At 34.1% G+C, this 21,629-nt stretch overlaps 2 long non-coding RNA genes across 8 annotated transcripts in view; one reads left to right on the plus strand and one right to left on the minus strand.

The window, feature by feature from the left end:
- Positions 1–18,490, plus strand: part of LOC143663542 (uncharacterized) — a 58,741-nt gene extending 40,251 nt beyond the window's left edge. For both annotated transcript variants that reach the window (XR_013166020.1, XR_013166021.1), the window contains exons 3-4: positions 14,542–14,628; positions 18,042–18,490. This is a non-coding gene — a long non-coding RNA (uncharacterized LOC143663542). The remainder of the gene's footprint in view (positions 1–14,541; positions 14,629–18,041) is intronic.
- The window catches only part of LOC143663541 (uncharacterized), an 80,316-nt gene that overhangs the window by 5,623 nt on the left and 53,064 nt on the right, over positions 1–21,629 (minus strand). For 2 of the 6 annotated variants that reach the window (XR_013166014.1, XR_013166016.1), the window contains one exon: positions 14,448–14,614. The exons of 3 other annotated variants lie outside the window; for them this stretch is intronic. This is a non-coding gene — a long non-coding RNA (uncharacterized LOC143663541). Of the gene's footprint in view, positions 1–14,427; positions 14,615–21,629 lie in introns of those variants that run through there. One more of the 6 variants, XR_013166017.1, reaches the window with a different exon arrangement.

Below are 21,629 nucleotides of genomic sequence, written 5' to 3' on the forward strand. Positions count from 1 at the left end.
TAAAATGGCCATTATTTATGGGCATGTTAAATATCATTAAGTCAAATTTTAGAGATTAGATGGTAATATTCAGATAGGTCAATTGTTAACCCAATCCTTGGGACAAAAGGCAGAAAGAACTCAAGTCTAGTGACACTTAGTTCAGGACTAAAGCATACATCTAAATAGAATGTTCCAGTTTATATTCATATTTGCCCCCAGTGACAACACTAACAAAAGGGTAAAATCCCAGTAGGGTCAATTTCTTGCAAATGATCAAGTTCACATATACTCACATAAGAAATAAGCTGCATACAAAGCCTAAAAGATATGAATAATGTCAAAGAATGTAATTAATATTTAGCATCTGGAGAAAACCTCATTATATTTATTTGAAAGTGTCTGAGGTCAATGGGTCCTCTCACAATTGTTTATTACAACCATTGTGAGGCACAGATGATATTTACCTTCATCCAGGTCACATCTGAACAAATTCAACATGACAAATATTCAATTTCATCAAAATACATTTCAACCATTCTATAAGTCCTTAGACCAGTAGTTTCTAATCCTTGCTGCATATTAGATTCAACTATGGAGATTTATGTTGTCAGAGATTCTGATATAATTGGTCTGAGATGGGGCCCAGAACAGGATTACTATAAATTAGCTCCTCTAGGTCATTCTAAAATTCAGTCATGGTTGAAAACCACTGCTTTAAAAATTGCGTATTGTTCATAAGCTATGTATGCTGTAAAACTTCAATAGAGCAGCTTACGTTAGCCCATTTGCTTTGGAAGAGGTACATTGATTCCTGATTATTAATCAGTATCTATCTTTCTGTCTCTCAGTGTCCTCTCATAGAGAAGATTAACCTTAGAAAATTGACCACCATCTTCCCAAAATTCAAATCTTCCTGGGGTTTGAGTCTTGGTTCCTCTGTTATGTTACAAGTACAATTGCCGTTAGGGTTCTTTCTTTATATCCCAGTGGCTCCTAGCAGGAATGGGGAAGATAAAGACTGCTGCAAATGAAATAGACCTTTTTCCAACTTGCTTTCACTTCCAGAATTCAAAAAAATCTTGTCCATGCTTCTTGATTATGGACCAAAAGCAGACCAAAAGTTATTGTAATGTCCTGGAAGATGGTCCAAGCTAACCTCTGGAAATATTGAGTTCTGTGAGAGTGTATTTCTCAGGCTATGGTTTGGGTCAGGTTTGCACTTACTTTATGGTCAGCCTTCCAAAAGCCTGGTAAACTGTGACAGCTAGGTTACTGCATTTTCTAGGAAAGCTGCTTCTACCATCTGCCCTTATTGCTGTTTTTGTTTGAGCCAACTCTCCTCACAGTAATTTATCATCTTGTCTACTGAAGTTGCTGTATCCCTAATATCATTTAATTTATATGTTCTCTTTGCAGTAGCCTTTAATGACCATTTAATGATATTAAAGAAGAACCAGACATATACTCTGAGCAAAACCTTATTCTAAATAATACATCTTTTATAGAATTAGAAAAGAATTGAGCATTTCAGCTCTAGCAGTCAAAAAGGATTTCTTACTCAATTGTACCAATCATATGTCTCTTAGCACATACAATTCTTGATTGTAGGTACCCATGTCTAGATTTTTCTTCACAGTTAAATAATTAGCACATGTACAGCAGGAGTTGTGTCTATACAATTCGTTCTCTGTTGTACAACCAGTGTCATCTAGGCAGAGCTAACTCTTTGGTATAGATTATCTCTTGTGTATTATTTTAAATTGCTGCTATATTAGAACTATGTGCAAGCTATTAAAATAATACTCTACCAAACTAAAATGCAATGGATTTCCTTTTAAAATGATATCCCTTGCAAACAAATATGAAAAAAGAAAGTGAAAATCAAGTAACACGTTTTAATAGGTTGTGATTAATTTATTTTTTTAAGTAGGAACTCAAAGTTACATTAGAAATGTTGATCAATTCATTCAAGTAACTATGCAATAATAGCATGTTGTTTTTCTTTCAGTTATTATTGTCATCAAGACGTGCGTGCCATCTCTTCCATGCCAAGTATATTTTCGAGGAAATGTATCTGATGTGCTTAGGAGGCTATGCCCATGTTTTCTTTCAGGCTCTTGAGGTTAATAATTGAGAAATTTGCCTTCATGAGAAAATACTTAAGATTTAGCATCAGCATGAAAGTTGAATTAAAAAGACAAGATCAGATGGTTCGTGGGTAGTGTTTAAGCAGGGTACGTTTTTAAATAACAGTGTTTCAACTTTCTGTGAACTATGCAGGCAAAGATGATACTGGCACTGTCTTTTTTTGGTAAGTTTCAACAAATATTGTTTCATTTAAAAAATAAGCTCTCATTTCAGCACTTCAAGAACTATTACATATGGAGTGGATGAAAATACAGTTGCATTTTCAAATAATTATTTAAGTGTACATTTAATTAGCAGTGTCCCGTCAAGCAGAAATTTCAACAAGGAGCCACTTGCAGCCTCTGGATACTCTAAAGTTAAATCATCCTACTGTGGTTAAATGAAACATTTCAGATGAAAGGCAAAATAGAAGGATAAACTCAGCCTAAAATAAATTAAGAGCAAGCAGAAAAAATAGAAAAATTATTTAAGGAAAATGCCGATAAAAACCCAGAGTTTTCACTACATTTCAGCCTAAGAGTAGGTTTTTGGTTTTTCTATTGATAAAATATAGTTATTTGAAGACCATTTCTGTACTTTGAAAAACTCTATTCTATGCCATGTTTCACTATATAAATAATATGAAAGTTTCCTACATTAGTCAGGGTGTTCCAGAGAAACAGAATGAACATATAGGAAAAAAAAATTGATCATTTGTGACTGTATTTCTGTCTCATTTCTGTTTGACAAATTTCTTTTTCTTCTCTGAAATGATTCCTGATCTCTTATTTTCATTCACTTTTCCCATCTTACTATTTTTATCTTGATGATGATATCATTGACATTATTACTTGGAGACTAGCTACGGTCCCTTTCACTGTGATGGACATTATACATGACCCAGCTCACTTTAATTCTTCACCAACCCTGTCATTCAGGACTATTTTTGTGGCTATATTATTTACGTAGAAATTATGGCTTGGAAATCAATGCATTCTTCCTAATTTCTCACAACCAGGAAATAGCAGAGTAAGGTTTGTCTGATTCCAAAGCTAATTCACTTAACTCATACACTTGTGAGTAAAATACAAATGCTTAATACAACATGTAAACATCTTATAGCTTCTATCTACCTCCTTTTATCCAGTTTTCACAGTTATTTTATAACTTCTTCTACTGAGATACTGTCATTTCTTCAATTTTGACTCTCTATTACGCCTTCTCATTTGTTATAGCTTCTCATTTTATTGCCCATCTTTTTATTTTTGCCTGAATAAATTATTCCTGTTTCCCCATTGTGACTCACGGAGGCACTAGTTTTCTAGAAAGTCTTCCCTAACTACTTCTCTAATCTTCGTTGAGAATTAGATGAGTGTATTTGGTACTCCACTGACAACACATGGTTACCTCTCATGGTGTTTTGGTTTCTAAAGCTGCTGGAATGCAGTATAGCAGAATTGGGTTAGTTTTTTCAATGTGAATTTATTAGGTTACAAATTTACAGTTCTAAGGTCATAAAAATGTCCACATTAAGGCACCAAGGGGAAGATTGATATTCACCTTCTTGGAGGAAAGGCTGGAGCAATCTAGGGTTCCTCTGCTATGTAGGAAGGCACATGGCAATATCTGCTGGTCCTTCTTTCTAAAATATCTATGGGCTTCTGTGGATCCTTGCTTGTTTCTCCCAGGGTGTTTCTGTCTCTGAGCTCTCTCCTTCCATGAGCTGTCTTAAAGGACTTCAGTAAAAATTAAGATCCACCTTGAATTGATTGGTCACATCTCAATTGAAACAACTCAATTGAAAGGGCTTATCCACAACAGGCATGCCCCTATAAGAACAGATTTAAAGAACGTAGTATTTTGAGGGTACATAACAGATTTAAAACAGCACACAGTGAATTCATGTTATATTACTGTTTTCCATCCATCCTTCATCAAGTGAACCTCAGTCCCTCAAGTAGTTAATTGAAGAAGCCAGAATGTAAATTATTCAAAACATGTTGAATAAATATACATAGCATAAGTTAATTACTGTGGGATACAGTGATAAATGAAAAAAAAATGAATGAATGAAAACAAACTTTGATAACATTGAAATATCCAAATTATAAAGAAATAGACTTTTTGGTTTAACCATTCCTGATACTAGATCATATTATTCACATCATTCTATGTATGGTCAAATTTTCCATCTCAAGATCTTTTTGAACAAGTTTCCATTCCTTTTTACAATAAAAGTATTATATTCTTTTAATCAATTTTGATATTCTTTCTTAAAATTCTGAAGATTTATATTGTTGTGTAATCTTTAATTACTTCTATTGGTGAATAGTTTCTTTCTACCTTATTTATGGAAACTCATATTTAACTTTCACAAGAAAAGTTTTTAGACATCTTCCAAATCCGGTATATTTTATTGGGATTGACATCATCTCAGTTAAAACATTCCGCTAATTCTAACATGTTGGCAATGATTTTAGATTTGCTCACCCACATTCTGCATGATCAAGTGATGGCAATAGATTTGCTTAAGTAGGCATGAGAGCTATATATTGTGTACATGATTTTGAAATCTGCTGCTGTAAAAATGCTTTATTTAGTTTGCAGTATGAACATCACTACATGGGTCCAGCTGGATATTTTTATCATTTAAATTACCTCTACATCATGTCTTATCATTCATAAATGAAAAATCATGCAAAAGTTCAGGCATAAAATTACTGACTTATATACAACCTGAAAGATCATTAAGTTATATCCTCTGGTGCTCTTAAAGTCCCTTCTATATACACTTTCTAACTCACATATCACATAGCACAGAGATTTTTTTAAATATGCAATTTTAGTGAGATATATTCACATACCATATAATCATCTAAAGTATACAATCAATGGTTTGCATCATATAGTTGTGCGTTAATCATCACAATCTGTTTTGAACATTTCCATTACTTCAAAAACAATTAAAATAAGAATAAAAATAAAAGTAAAAAAGAGCCCCCAAATATCCTACACTTCTTATCCCCCCTATTATTTATTGATTTTTTTGTTTTTATTTTCTTACTCATCTGTCCATACATTGGATAAAGGGAATGTCAGTCACAAAGATTTCACAATCACATGGCCACACCATAAAAGCTATATAGTTATACATTCATCTTCAAGAATCAAGGCTACTGGATTACAGTCCAGCAGTTTCAGGCATTTCCCTCTCACTACTCCAATGCACCACAAACTGAAAAGGGATATTTATATACTGCATAAGAATAACTTCCAGAATGACCTCTCAACTCCATTTGATATCTCTCAGCCACTGGAACTTTATTTTGTTTCATTTCTCTTCCCCTTTTGGTCAAGAGGTCTTTCTGAATCTCAGGATGCCAGGACCATGCTCATCCCAGGGATCCAGGTCATACATTGCCAGGGAGATTAACACCTAGCACTGAGCATTTTTGTTAAAATAAATGTTTTCTGTTTCTCTCTGAAACCCTCAGAGGCAGGAACCATATTCATATGATATATACAAATATAGATGTGCATTGTTGGTGTTATTATTGGCAGGTTAACGCCTATTACTTACTCAATCCATAAATGTTATAGCTCTTGGTATGCTAAGAAATATTGAAAGAGAAAGAAGATGGGTTTTAGCATTCTGTTTTCATGCTTAGTCAACACTGACCCTACGTTATATGCTATGATTTATGGATATAGAAAATAGTCTTAGTAAGCCCACTTATCTAAGAGGCAGGTTTGACCTGACTGCCTCATATTGCTGAAATTTACAAAAGTCTGTATATGTGAGTCAAGACGCAAACTTATTAATTTGCTTTTGACTCTATGATAACATCCACTTGATCATCCAGGAATCTTCTCTTCTTTTGGATATCCAAAAGGCAACATACTTTATGTATCTTTAGATAGACATGGGCACCCCAGCAGGTATTTGTACTTGGCCTCTAAAAAAGTGAACCAATCATAATGTTTGGCATGTATGTGTGTCCTTGTTTTTCTACCACTTGAAGACTTTGAGAACAAGAAATTTAAAGCTCCGCTTTCTTCGTACTTATCCTGGGAGGCAGAGTGCCTGGCCTATTATAGGTACTCCATAGTTGGTAATAGTATTGAAAAATGCATATTTTAATTATGCATAGCAGGATGAACTTAATTATTTCTCTGTATATTATCTACCAGGTATTGTTTAAGTACAAGTTTGCTGACATGAGAATCCAGTTATTTCTTTACTTGGGGATATTTCTGTACATGAGCAATTCATGTGTAGGAAAGCATAACCTTCCAATTATGATTTGATATATTTCTACTGGTTGATGTTTTAGCTTGCTAATGCTGTCAGGAAGCAAAATACCAGAAATGGATATACTTTTATAAAGGAGATTTTTGCAGTTTTTAGTTCACAGTTCTAAGGCCTTAAAAACGACCACATTAAGGCATCTAAGGAAAGATATCTTTACTTTGAAGGAAAGCTGACTTCTGTCGCATGGGAAGGTATGTGGCTGGTATCAGCTGGTTGGTGTTCCTGCTTCTATTGCTTCTAGCTTCCGTATACAGCAGCTTCCTCTCTAAGCATTTGTGGACCGTACTTAGCTGCTCCACTGCCAGGCTCTGGGTTTCATCTCTTGGTTTAGAAACTCATGGAAAATCACATGGTGATTTCTGCTGGGCTCTGGTTCCCATCTAGATTCTGTCAGCTTTCTCAGCTCCTGGCATTTCCTGGGGCTTCTGCGTTTCCAAACATCTGCATCATCTGTCTAAGCTTTTTCCTAAATGTTTCCCTGTGTGGGTTTTTTTAAGCACTCCAGTAAACTAATCAAAACCCACCTTGAATGGGTGGAGTCACATCTCCCTTTAATAAAAATGTCACTCCCACGATTGAGTGTGTCACATCTCCATGGAAGTAATCGTAGCAAAAAGTCCCACCTTACAATATTGAATCAAGATTAGAAAAACAAGACTTTTCTGGAGTACATAACATTTTTGAATCAGCACGGTTGACAAGACAACTATTGTTCCAGCCCCTTAATTATAAATATGTTCTGCAACATCTATTGCTATTGTGATTATGGATGTCAGGTTTTAAAGGGGGTCTTAATAATTCTAGCATATTGAAACATGAAGTATAATAACAGAGAGAAAATTAGATCTGAATATATAAAGATACTACTCTACCTTTCTTAATGATTGCCCTGCAAAGGTATTTCAAATGGATCATGTATTTGCTTTGTCTAAGTATTTTCACAGTTGCAATTAAGGTAGTATTAGGAAAGGGATTATTCTCAGGTTTATCGTCATTCATCTTCAGCCAAGATGACAGGAATTTGCTATTCCCTGAGATTTACTCCATAGAAATTTTGTGAAATCCTCTAAGACGTTTGATAGGTGTGTGTGTTAGCTGTCTCACCATGTAGTGTACATGGATGAAAGGCAATAGAAGTTATGAATTACAATTATTGATATCATAAAATGTGAAATATTAGTAGATCTGTGTCAATGAAGAAATCACTCATGACTAATGGCCACGTTTTTGGTAAACCAAAGTCTTTGTATTTTTCATTAGTCGTTTAAAGGAAGAATAAAGTGATTCCTATAGAAGCTGGTACAAAATATAACAAGTTTGAAGATAATAATAAATGTACTTTGTGATTCAAAATAACAATGGACTCATTGCTGAATAATTAGAAGTAAAAGCAAATTATTGAATGGTGTCTCCAGTATGGGGGTAATCAAAGAGTCTGTGACTTACAGATGCTTAGGGGCCTGGTACAGCATGCTCACAAAACCCACTGTTTACTGAATAAAATTGAAAAGAATAGGAAATGGCATGTGCATGGAATTTTATTCTTTATAAGATTAAAGCAACAAATATTAATACAAAGCAATAGTGGAAAGGTTTTTTTCTTTTTCCTTCAAATAGAAACATTTTACCTAATAACCTTATGTGTAAGTGTTCTCTAGAAGGATGCTTAACACTCCGGAAAGAGCATTAAATTAATCTGGTTATGCAAGCAATAGCAAATTGAAGGTACAGATCATAGAATCTTCCTCTTGGATGGAAACTCAGAAATAATTTAGTCTGCATAAATATGGCCCTTAGGTCCAGAGCTATTGAAGGGTTTACAGAAGTTCACATAATTGCTTGGTGATAGACCTGGGATTTGAACCCTATCAGCTCCAGAATGCTGAGCGATTTCTACTCTACCTCTCCTTAAAACAGCTAGAAAATGATTATTAAAATATCCACTGACCTTGGCAGCTTAAAACACACTTTTTGAAATTTAATACGATTATTGAAATTGTAATCTAGAGACTTCTCTAAAGTTTATTTTTACATATCCACACCCTGAGGATTTCAAGGCATCCAGGACTCTATCTTTTGAAAAAGCAAATATATAAATATGAGCTACAACCTTGTGACCAGTTACAGAAATGAGAACAGTAATGGTTGTAAAAATGTCTCTTTGTTTTGGTGTGAATGTTTACATATATACATGAAGAAAATATGTTTGCTTTCTTCCTTCTCATATCCTCTTATTATATAATTTAAATCGTATTAACTTTATATCATAATATTTAAGTTATAGAATGTTAACTTTAAGAATGAATCTTATCTAAGGACTTGTACACTCTTCTGGGGAAAGAGTGAGTGTGTTTCCAGTTGTATGCAGGAGTTGCACATTGCTAGGCAATTTTGTTTCTATTTAGAGACTAAATATGGTTTAAGAAGATATGCATGGGTCAGACTGACAAGTGGTGGTCTTTGACAGCCAAATTCATGTGTCAGTTTGGCTAGATATTGGCGTTCAGTTGTTTGATCAAGTAAACACTGGCCTGATTGTTACTGTGAAGATATTGCATAGATTTAAATCATCAGTAGTTGATTGCATCAATGACTGATTACATCTACAACTAAATAAGGAGAATGCCTTCAACATGAGAGATGTCTCATCCAATAAGTTTAAGGAGCACTGTTGATTTCAGTAGACAGAAAGAAGAATTTCCATTTCTATGTAAGCCAGCCAGCTTCTTCTGAGGAAAACATTAAAAACCTTCATTGAAGTTCCTAGCTTGTGGCCTACCCTGAAGAATATGGTCTTACCCATCTCCACAGTCATGTGACCAAATGCCTATAATAAATCCCCTAATAAGTTATGATTTGCAATAAACACTCCTGGTACCAAATCTGTATCGGTCGGGGAAATTGTTCCCTGGAACAGACCTTGCCCCTGACCAAATTTGGTAAGACTTTGTACTTAGCATTGTTAATGAGATGACTTAAAGCTTTTGGGATGTTGTGGTGGACTTAATGTGTTTTGTAAGTGGGAAGAATATATTTTTTATGGTTCAGAGCATGGACTGTGCTAGGTTGGAGTGAGAGATGCAGCCCAGAAAAATACTTTCCTCAACTTAAGCCATTCCTGTGGTTGTGGAACTGTTGTAAATAAGATCTCTGCAGGATGTTACTGTAGTTAAGGTGTGGCCCAAATTAATTGGGTTGTGCTTTAACCCAGATTACTGGAGTGCTTTATAAACATGTGAAAGTTGGAGAAAGCCACAGGGAAAGAAAGCCAGAGGGAGTAGCCAGACTGAATGCCAACAGGACCCAGAAGAGAAGAGAGAATCCAGGAAAGGATGCAATGTGCACTGCCATATGACAAAAAAGCAAAGGGCCAAGGGTGTCCTTAGCCAGCTCCAGAACACCATCGTCTTCTCGGAGAAAGTATTACCTCGGTGAGGCCAATATTTTGGACTTCTCCTAGCCTCAACACTCTTAGACAATAAATTCCTGTTGTTTAAGCCAACCCAGTGCATTGTATTTGCTTTGGCAACCAGAAAATGAAGGCAGGTAATAAATTCATATATAAATTCAGTTTAAGAACTGTATCAAAAGATTCAGCTCCATAAGGCTAGGGATTTTCCCCCCCTTATTTTGTGTTTCCAAGAATTGTCTCTGTACCTTACATCAGGTAGATGTGAAACAAATATTTGAAGCATGATGAATTAATATTTTAATCAACAGATGGATGAATGCATGAGTAAGTGGTGTACTTATTTTTGTTGTTAAACATATAATTATAGAGTTTTATTGCTGTGTGGGATCAAGTTCTATCAAAATTTGGCATGATAGATGGAATAATAGCCCTCCAGGGATGTATATGTCCTAATCCTCAAAACCTGTGAATATGCTACTTAACATGGCAAAAGGGAATTTGCAGACATGGTTAAGTTAAGCATCTTGAGATAGGAATAGCATCCTGGATAACCCAGGAGGACCCAAAAATAATCACAATGGTCCTTACAATAAAAGAAGACAGGAGATCAGACTCTGAAAAGTTGCTAAGATCAAGGAGAGAGTGAAATATTTGACCGTGCTATCCTACTAGCTTTGAAGATGTAAATAACAACCAAGAGGTAAGGTATGGAGGCAGTCTCTAGAAGATGGGAAAAGTAAGGCAACAGATTCTTCACAGAACATGTAGAAGGTACCAGTCTTGCTGACATCTTGAGAAGTGAGACCTATTGTCAGAAATCTGATCTCCTGAAGTGTAAGAGAATAGATTTGTATTGAGCCACTAAGTTTGTTTTAATTTGTTATAGCAGCAGTAGGAAGCTGATACACTTGGGTATGCAATAAAATTGCCTGGGAAACACAGTAGGAGTATCTCTAGAAATTCTTACCCAGTAAATTTAGAATGAATCCTAAGAATTTGAAATTTACCAAGTACTTCCAATATGTCAGCAGTACTGATAATCTAGGACACCTTCATATTTTATGACATCCAATCCATGCCTGAAAAAGTACAGCATTATATCTCAACCACACTGGCACAGACATATGTAAAATCTACCATGTAAAAGCATATTTGAAAAAAAAGTCATTAAAAAGCCTAACTATTAGTACTATATTCTGTAACTATATATCGATTTTCCCTTCTAGCTTTTACAGAGTGAACAATGGCTAGCATGTGCTTCCACAGTGGGTGATTTGGATAATACCTTCATTCATTGATTCAAGCAGAAAGTTCTCCATCTATCATTTCTGCTTGTATTATTTTCCGTCTCTCAAAGACTTTCATATTTCATTGCAGTGAGCCAATTTCACCTGGTAGTTACATCTCTAACCATGCATGCCTCTGTACTGACTTTGTATGCCATTGAATAAATAGTTGGTGGTTTTCTCTAGATCTTTCTCTGATAAATGTTCACATGTCCTAACTGCTAAAAAAAATTCCTTACAGTGAGTTGGCTTAACAACAAAAGTTTATTGGTGCTGGGTTTCAGAGACTAGAAGGCTGTCTTCTCCCAGGGTTGGTATCTTCTAACCAGCCAGCAATCTTGGCTTTTCCATCACATGGTTGTGCATATGGTGACATCTCCTTTCTCCTCTGGTTCTGTTAACTTCCAGCTTCTGGCTGTTTCCTGTGCCTTGTTTATCTGTGGTCTTATCTATAAGGACTCTAATAATAGTTTTAAGACCCATCCTGATTGAGTTAGGCCACAAGTTAACTTCATCAAAAGGTCATATTTACTGAAGACTCATACCCAAAGGAATGAATTAAGATTAAAGGACATATTTTTCTCAGTTACATACCTCCAAGCCATCACAGTAAAGTGGTATGAGCACATTTTTGTTGCATTCAAAATATTCTATTAAATTAGACTAATTCTGGTATTATTAAATAAATATACTGCATTTAATAATAATATCGATAATTATTTGATAATTTTAGAAGCATTCAATATTTACAATATATTAGCACTACTTATTTTCTAAAAAATATCATTAAGAATGGCATTCTACTGCTACATTAATGATTTATTTTTAGGCCACTAATGAAAATGTTGAAAAAAGATAAACTAAAAGATCTTCAGAAATCTTTCCTAAAAATCATACTTTAGCTCTTAAAGCAAGTAGGCAAACTATGCTTTATTAAGGATTAAAAATTGGAATTTATATCCTATGTTCCTGTATCTCCTTTTTAAATGCCATTTAACAATAATTTTAATCATTATTCTTCGATTACCTAAAACTCAACATGATTCTTACATATACTCTGAAACAAACATTTCCTTTGATATATCATCTCATGCTATATATCTTTCCTTCTTTAAAAAGAAGGTGTCTATGTTGAGAGAAATTTCATTGTAGAAGTCTGATTTCCTCCTTTCAAAATGATTATTCAGACAAGTTGGATATGAAGCTCTGTGCTTATCTTTGTTCTGTATACAGGAAAATAGTGAATGCAGAAATTCACATTGTTATAAAGGACTGCAGTTTACATCTATGCTGTTTCCCATAGAAAGCTTGAAAGCTTTGTTTTATTAAATACATTAGATATGTTGAAAATTGGAACCCAATTATTAGGATTTCAAGGATATTTTCTGCCAGAATAGGATTCTGAATAATCCAATTCAGATTGTTGCTGCTATGGCATTTTCTTTCTTGGGACATTAAGCTACTGAACCTGGGTTTGGGACCAATCGCACTTGTGCCACAACCTGATATAAGGGACTAATAATGAGGAAAGTTAATTTGGCCTGCTTCTGCCAGTAAGAATCTTGAACACTCTCTATTTTCTCCACATGTTTGTCTTAGAGACTGCGGAGAAGATATTTTTTCCCAGAGTACTTGCAGCAGCAAAACCTGAGGCATCTTTCTCAGCTAATGAAGTGAAAAGTATAAAAGTTTGGGGCAATCTCTATGGAAACTTTTGAATATGGTGACCTACTGGTACTGAATGCATATGCGGTGACACTTCATTCTACATGGAAAATTGTCATAGTTGGGAGATGGTAGCACTTTATAAAAGCCACTAAAATGATTTCTGCCTCAGTTTCCAGCACAGTAAAAGGCATGATCTAATTTGTAGTCATATTATTGGTATTAATGAGGTAATTCTTAAAATTACATTAAATTTCTTAAAGGCAAGCATTATATAAATAGGAAGCACTCTCTTAAATGGGCAAAAGCTCAAGAAAGAGTGACTAAATTTGATATATAAAATGTAGTCTGAAATTTAAGTAATTGCCCAGAAATCAGGACTTTAGGGCCAATTACTAGACAGCCAATCTGTGTCATTTGAGAAAAATTGTGCAGAACATCCTTTCTTCAATTCCAACATTCGCTTATTACATGAAGTACATAATTTAACACTAAATAAAGACATGGTTATTTTCCCTCCATGTATCATTGCTGACTGCTAAAAAAAGAATACTATTAAACTGATAGTCAGAATCTTTTCCCAAGTGATGATAATTGGATCTTAGATTCATAGGATACCATTCAATTGGAAAGAAATGTTTAGAGCAAATATAAAGGCTCTGTCTTCACTGTATGGTATTTTATATTTTCTTCTTCATTGCAATAACTTCAAAAAGGAAGAGACAGGCACAAAACATGCATCTGACATTTAGCTTAAAGTACGAAGTGTGAATTGTTCAGATTTCTTACATTCGTATTCACATAATTATTGTGGAACTTCTTTTCAGGTAATAAGAAACCTTATAAAATCTGTATGGATTGTCCCTTGAATATATAGCACTGGTCTAAGATATATCAGTGGATAAACAGCAAGGGCCCAAGCTATCTGATTCTACCATTGTAACTGGTAGCCATATTATTAACCTTATGTAAGAATGTTTTCATAGTTACACATTTGTGCTTTTATCAAGTATCATTAGTATTTTAGAAGATGCACATAAACTGTGTACCACAGAAACCTAGGATTTAAAATAGAGAGGAAGTGGAATCACATAGCATGTCTTAAAAATTTGTCACTGGTGATTTGGTGATAAGAAAGCTATTAATGTTTCAATTTATTTAAAAAATTGCAAGTTGTTTAATCAGGGGAATTTTCACTGAGTTGAAAGCTATAGTTATGAGGCATGATTTTCGAGAACAATATCTGCAGGAAACTACATGAGTTCTCAATATAGAACGAAGAAAAATTAAACTTCGCTTATTTGGAGGAAAGGCTGAAGATGAGCTATATAGCATAAGACATACATAAGAAAGAAAAACAAATCAGGATGACACATGCTTCCAAAATAGAATTGGGCACTCTTTAGATAAATATGATTTATATAACTAAAATTTATTTTCTTGTTTTGTGACTTGACTAACTAGTTGAAAGAACCTACAGGTGAAGTAAATATGATGGAGTATTTAGCAAAAATTTACATACAAAATGTATTGAAAATCATTGGCAATGAATCAAATGTCAGAGCCAAAACATACTGAGGAAATTCACCCTAGAATGGAGGGTACTAAGTAATACACTTTCTGAACTGGTCATTCTATATAAAAATCAAAACTACATTTCAATGTTTAAATGAAAACATATTCTTGTAGTTGTTTATTATCTCTTAAGTGAAAAATATTATCAACTCCTCATGAAGTTACAAATTCTTTCTTCCAAGGCCTCTTTCAGGATGCCCCTCTGTTCTACCTCATTACAGAGGAACACCGTTCTTCTTCCATAATGTGATGTTCCTGTGTACAAGAAGGTAATATATCATTCAGATGTCCCTTTAGGCCACTGCATTTTGAAAGTTATGGTTTTCTGAACATAGCAATTATATGGTAGCTATACAGATATAAGGAAAGCTTTCTTAAGTTAATGTTGCTAATACTTTGGAAGTTTTTGGTAGACTTTGTGGTAGCTAATGGCAAAGGAAGGAAGCATATCACAAATTGTTATATACAATGGGATGCGTATATCAGAGTTACACAAATTGTATTACCCAGATCACTAATTTTCATATTTATTTTTGCTTTGTCTATGCATACAACTAAATATATCAATCTTTTGGTTAAGAGTCCCTTTCAGTTTGTCATAATTGTCTTATCCTTTCTCTAGCAAATAGTATTTTACAAAGGATTTTTAAAAATATTGCCTAATATGCATTTATGTTTGATACACATATATGAATAGACAAACATATACTTCAAAATATATTTTCTAATAACTACAAATAAATTGTAGATTATAACTTATATGAGGAACTATTTTCAGGTGATAAAATAAACCAGTTACTTCCACTAAGCTATTTGGTCTCTTTTCTTATAATATAAAGAAGGCATAGAGAAATCTGCTTTCTTAAACATATTCCCCCTTGACTCACAATTTATTGGTAAGTGGGGACAAAGATGAGTCTCTATTTAGTATATTGACCCTGGAGAGAGATATATTTCAAGTGAAGATTTTTCAGGCTAAGTGGGCTCAACTTTTAACTAAATAAATCCATAGAGATAATCCCTTACAATTTCTTTTTTTTTAAGTTAGGGAGAACTACAATGCAATTCCAAATTCAATTCAAGTTTTTGACCCTGATCTACCAGAACATAAATATATTCAATCTAATTATATCAGTGACAAAAACAAAAAAACAAAAAAACAAAAAAACTTTCTACTTCCTTGTGCCTCCTTCTTTTCATTGTTTCCTGGGGATAAGATATACTTAAGGTTAAACAGAATGAGAGTGGAAGAGCCGTTACACAGGAGAGTAAAAGCTTACAGGAGTTTTATAGGAAGGTCATAACCCATTCTTGTTGTGAAATGTATGTTTCATTCAAACTGTTTAATTCACTGCTGCTTTTAAAACATTAACCTTTTAATGTAATGGAATAGCCTGAAAGTTAGCAATATTCATTATTTCTCAAATTAATCAATTTCAAAGATCATTACCAAGTCAGTTATTTTCCACATTTTCATTTTCCACCAAGTGCTGAAATCCAGAGAATGATCTTGTGATAGATGTAAAAATATATTGTAGTTCTTTATAAAGCACTCAGTGCCTAAAATATGGAAAGGGTTGGTTAAGAAAAATGGATTAGGGGGGAGAAACACAGAATTTACAGATCTGCCTTTTGTTGGTTTGTTTCATTTTGTTTTTTGCATTTTCAAAATGTTGCTTGACCTGTGCAGACTAGTTTTAAAATACTATAGGTTTGCCCGTGGTTTAGAATACACTTTCTGCTAATGGAACACTATGACAAAAAGTTACAGTAGTGAAGAATGACAGTTACAATATGAGCAAGGCTTGTGGTAGAGCGAGCCTTCTCAAGAGACTCTTGCTCTAATTGAATCAGGGCAATCACAGGCATGATAAGTAGTATGCTTTGAGAAAAGATGTTCCATGTGCCCAAACATTTTGGGACACTGGGTGATCTCTTCCTGAAACAACAAGAGCAGTACAGTAATTTTTAAATTCTGTCTTGCTTTTTGACCTTGGCTTCACTGTGGCATAATCCTCTCCTCCAAAAAACAAAATGTTAACTTAAGAATGAGACACAAGGGAGGGGAAAAACGAATACAAGCAAATTCAAATGTGTTGCATGTATATATGGTAAAATCATGAAACCAACTACTCAGATGTGAGAATTAGGACATTTGAACACCTTCATTTATGAGGTACTGCCTAGTACTATCCCTACTGGAATTGTAATTGTGAGCCAATAAGATAGAATATGAAAAATAGAAGTTTGTTCTGGGAATTATATTAGATATTTTCCCTTGATATCAACTTCTGCACTAAGTTCTAGCTATCATTCGCAAGATTACTTATCTGTGTCCTACTATACCTTTCCACGTTGAGGACAAAACCAGAGGATAATTAGGTCCAATCAGATCAATTATAACTTTGTTTGTACGTGCTTTTAGTTAACCAAATTGTTTTCAGGACAGTCAGATTCACACTTAGCTTTCAGTGGAATTTGATTTCTAAGAATAAATTAGTGCCTCGGAATGTCATGTTCTTATTTTAATGAGTTTATAATTAAGCAGGTTGTTTTCATTACAGAATCCCACCCACAAGAATTTTATTGACTACCTGTAAATTTATTTGAAATAGCACATCAAGGGGAAAGGAAAGCAGAAAACAAATTATGATCTAATCTAAGATGTAGATCTATATTGGAGTGAGACTGCTGACCTGTGAAATACACGCAAGGAATATTTACAGAATCATTTCTATTTCCAAAATGATGAAAGGTTTTCTTCTCTGCATGTTAGGGTGAGAAAGGCAAAGTCAGAAGTGGTGAAGGTACTTGTAAACTTACAATTATGCCAAAATAATTTGTATATATTTGCATTAGAGAGAAATGTATTTTTTAGTTGTAGAGGAAAAAAATATCATTCCCAAAAGTTGTTTTATGTAGAGGGAAGATAGATTTAAAGATAACACTGTCACATGTGGAAGAATCACTGAAATGAAATGCATGAATGTTAAAGGTAACAATTTAGCCTTGTATATATTCTAAAGTATCATTGATGTTACTAAAATTACTTTGAGAACACTACGTTGTAATGGACGTTTTTCTCACGGCAACCTTTCCCAAGGTAGGGTCATCTCCATCAATTGAAGTAATGGCTACATGTAGAAAAGATATTTACTTTTGTATATATGTTACATTCTGCAATAATAAAAAAAGAAAAGATATTTATAACTGTAAAGCAAGAAATTAGTTCATTATTCCTTATTCTTCTAGTTGTTTAGCCAACATTACTGAGTGCTACATTATACCAGGATCCAAGGTAGGAATTGGAATAAACAAATAAACAAAACACAGTCTCTCCAATAAAAACTGATAAAAATTAGAAATTTAAATGTAATATGGTATGTGTGCAGGGTATTATGAATTCTGAGGAGAGCCACAATAAAGAGTACTTAAGTTTTTATATTAACAGAAGCTTCTTTGTACATTAATTATTAAGCATAGGTAAAGCATCAGCTTGTCCTGAGATTATGTGTAGAACAATGTAATCAGAACATAAGGGTACATTAGTGGTAGAAAAGAATGAAAATATAAATGGCACAAAGTTAGGGAGAACTTTTAAAGTCATTCTAAAAAGCTGGATAATCTTAAGTCTTTTGGAAGACAATGTAATTTTGTTTTGTTTTCTCTTCCCAACTTTCAGGTAAAAGCCCTGTGTAAAAATAAATGATTAAAGAACTTTGAGCTGAAATAATTCCAGATGGACCACTCTCAAATACTTCAACTTGGAGGTTCTCTAAGACCTCACCAGTATCTCAGTGATGAACATGTCCAAAAGGATAAAGTCAGAAGGACGAGCAGATTTGGAAAAAAACAAGGATATCCTACAATTTATACTCAGAGACGTAAGGACCACAGGCAAGTGTGGAAACAATTTCCTCAGGGGCGTGTTGGCAATTGTATAGTTTGCTTGGCTTAGCATATGTATGCAGTTCTAAGGGCTTCTTCAGTGGCATACCCTAAGGAAAAGTGTAAAGTTTAGGAACTAAGAAGAAAGTTTTTCAAAGACCAAAGTATGATTTAAAAGCTGTGCACAAACTGAATGAGAGAAGGGGATAGATAAATTTTCATCCAGTTCTATTTTCTTCTAAGCCCTGGATTATGAAATTTAGCTTTGATAATGCTTACTAAACTCAAGGTAACCATTTTCTCTTGAGGAATACTGCATCACTTTTTCCAGACATATTGTAGTCTTTCTTCGCAGTTATTTCATTACAAGACTTAAGAACCCCTAAATAGAACTGTAAATATAAACCTTACTTCAAAACTGAATTCTTAGGCGGTTATAGTGAGAAATACTGATGAAAGTCCGCTGGTTTAGAAGTCAAAAAAAAAAAAAAGGAAGTAGATCCTACATTAAATGATGTGATTAAACAATTCTGAGAACAAGGACAAATTTTCCTCACTTATAAAATTAGTGGTTATAAGAAGACCATTTATAGGATCTTGAGACTTTAAATATTTCATGATTCTAGGTTATTCCACCTAGATCATTTCTTCTTAAAATTCTTTTTGGCAAAATGTTTTTTAATAATAAATTGCATTTAAAGTAGAATGAGTGCTATTTTAACAGATTAGCAAATGCATTTTACCTACCAAATGAATTGGTAGCATTATTTCTCTTCCATTTAGAATGTCTTTCATTGGGGATCCATGGACACATTTTTCAAGTGATCTCTCTTGTTTCTGAAACTGGAGCCCATCCATGGACAATCATTTTTCTAAGGTTGAGCTTGTATTTGAATTGGAACTCTCACCAATGCAAAACATATAAATTAAATATGTATTCATTAAAAAAATTAAAGTATCAGTTTTGTATGATCCCCAAGTCAAAATTTATAACTTTTCAAATTGCACAAGACATCAAAGTAATAATTTGTGATATTATTGAAATGAAAGTTTTGTCCTGTATTCAGGGATTCTTATGATAAGTAGAAAATTTTGAGTCTATGAAGGAGACATTAAGAAAATAAGGGAGATATAGTATATTTTGTATTGAAGAAGTAGAATTCCATGTAAGTTTCCAGGAAAAAATTCTAGTTTAGGATTTTTTGATCTAGATATAAATTTGAAAGACTGCTTACAGTAGATAAATTTGAGAAGAAATCAATATAATTCCACTTATGTTTTCATAACTGCTAAGTATAAAGAATGAATTCATTATTATTCTTTTCTTTTTTTCTCTTGTGAAAAATTAACTATAAATTTATTTTCAGATGAAAGCGTATAATAAGAATATTATTACTGATAAGGATTCTGGTGTCTCATATACTCCCCAGAGGTATTTACTATATGTGTGCTTTCCAGCATCGCAACAGACCCTGTTAAACATGAAAATTAGTAATTGTTATGAAGGACAGTGTTCAATTAAAATTCTGGTTTGAAAATTTGGTTTCTCTAAAAAAACATGAGAGATTATTTGACACATCTTTGCAATAAAATCTCATGATTTCCTCTATTTTGAAGAAATTTATAGTAATAAACTGCTATTCCTTAGTCTATATTATATGCCAGTCACTGTAGTTTCAAAATTTGAAGAGGTCGCAGTCTAGTGAAAGAAGACATGATGAATAAATAATAAAACTAAAAATGTCAGACTATCATTGGTTTTGTGTGGAAGAATAAAATGAGGTGCTATGGATTGAATTTTAGCCTCCCAAAAGAGATGTTCAAAAGTCCTAACTCCTGCTACAATAAATGCAAACTCATTTGTAAACAGGATGTTATCAAGATGAGACCGAACTGAATTAGTTCCTAATCCAAAATGACAGGTGTCCTTATAAAGAGAGTGAATTTGGACAGAAAGACAGGTCACTGAAGCAGATGGAGAGAGAGAGAGAGACAACCATGTGACAGGCAGAAATTGAGTTATACCACAGATTGAGGACAAATCATCACCAGAACTGCTAACACCTTTATTTCAGACTGCTAACGTCCAAAACTATAAAATGAAAACTTCCTGTTGGTTAAGCCAAGGAGCCTGTGGTCTTTTGTTACAGAAACAGACAGGGGGTAAAGGACTAGAGAGTAAGGGCTGGAAGGGGTGCTCTATTTCATATAAGCTACTTCTAAAATGAATTTTCAGTGATGTGACATTTGAGCAGATACTAGAAAAAATGAGGCAACCAGCCCTATTGTGGAAATCTTGTGGAAAAGATTGTTCTGAAAAGCTGACTCAAGGTATGGGATATTGAGTATTCTCAGACAATGGTGAGAAAGCCAGTGGCAGACGTGAAATGAGGAAGGGGAGCTTGATGGAGAGGAGTTTAGACAGGTAGGGATGGTGCTAGAATATCAACAGTATTGTAAATCAGGGAAAAAGACATTGGTGAATGAGTTGAATTCTGGGTACATTTTAAAGTTCAAGAAGACAGCTATAAAGACTATGCATGAATTGTGAAATTTCAGATAAATTACTCAGTGGTGATTCTAAGGTTTATGCCTGAAGCAATTAGTAAAATGAAGTTGGCTGATGCTGAGGTGAGGAGGTTTATATTTGAAGCTGAATAGGAAGGAAATATAGTTCAGCTCTGGCAGTGTTGTTTTGAGATGTTCATTAGACATCCATGTAGAAATGTCAGATAGGCAGTTGGACATAAGAAACGGGAGATTAGACTGAGGCTGGGACTAGCAGGGTATGGTAGTTAAGTTCAGGTGTCATCTTGGCCAGGTTCTGTTACTGTGGATTTGAACCATTAGCCCGTGAAACTCATCTATAGTTGATTACATCTGCAGTCTCTAAGGCGAGTGCCTTCCACAATGAGTAACATTTGATTTAATTCATGGGAAGCTAAAAAAGAGAGAGTTCAATGTAGCACAGCACAAGCAGCTCAGTCCAGATGTTTGGAGATGCGGAAAGAAATCAGCTCAGGGAAAGCTGTTGGAACCCAGAAGCCTGGAGAGAAGGCCAGCAGAGATAGCCCTGCCCTTTTCTGTGTAAGAGAGAACCTCAGAAGAAAGTTAGCTGCCTTTCCTCTGAAGAACTATATAATTTTAACTAAATAAATCCCTTTTTATTAAGCCAATCCACCTCTGGTGTGTTGTATTCCAGTAGCATTGGCAGACTAGAACAAGGAGTATATTTATAGATAGTCACAAAAATTATTAATAGGCAATATTATTTCCTGTCCCCCAAATTCCATACATTTTTAGAAGACTTCTGATTAACATAATTCAATCACTTTGGTTTAGATGCATACATATTTAATCACTAATAATGTATTATTATAGT

Source organism: Tamandua tetradactyla, chromosome 19 (genome assembly GCF_023851605.1).
Source record: "Tamandua tetradactyla isolate mTamTet1 chromosome 19, mTamTet1.pri, whole genome shotgun sequence".
Classification (NCBI taxonomy): Eukaryota; Metazoa; Chordata; class Mammalia; order Pilosa; family Myrmecophagidae; genus Tamandua; species Tamandua tetradactyla.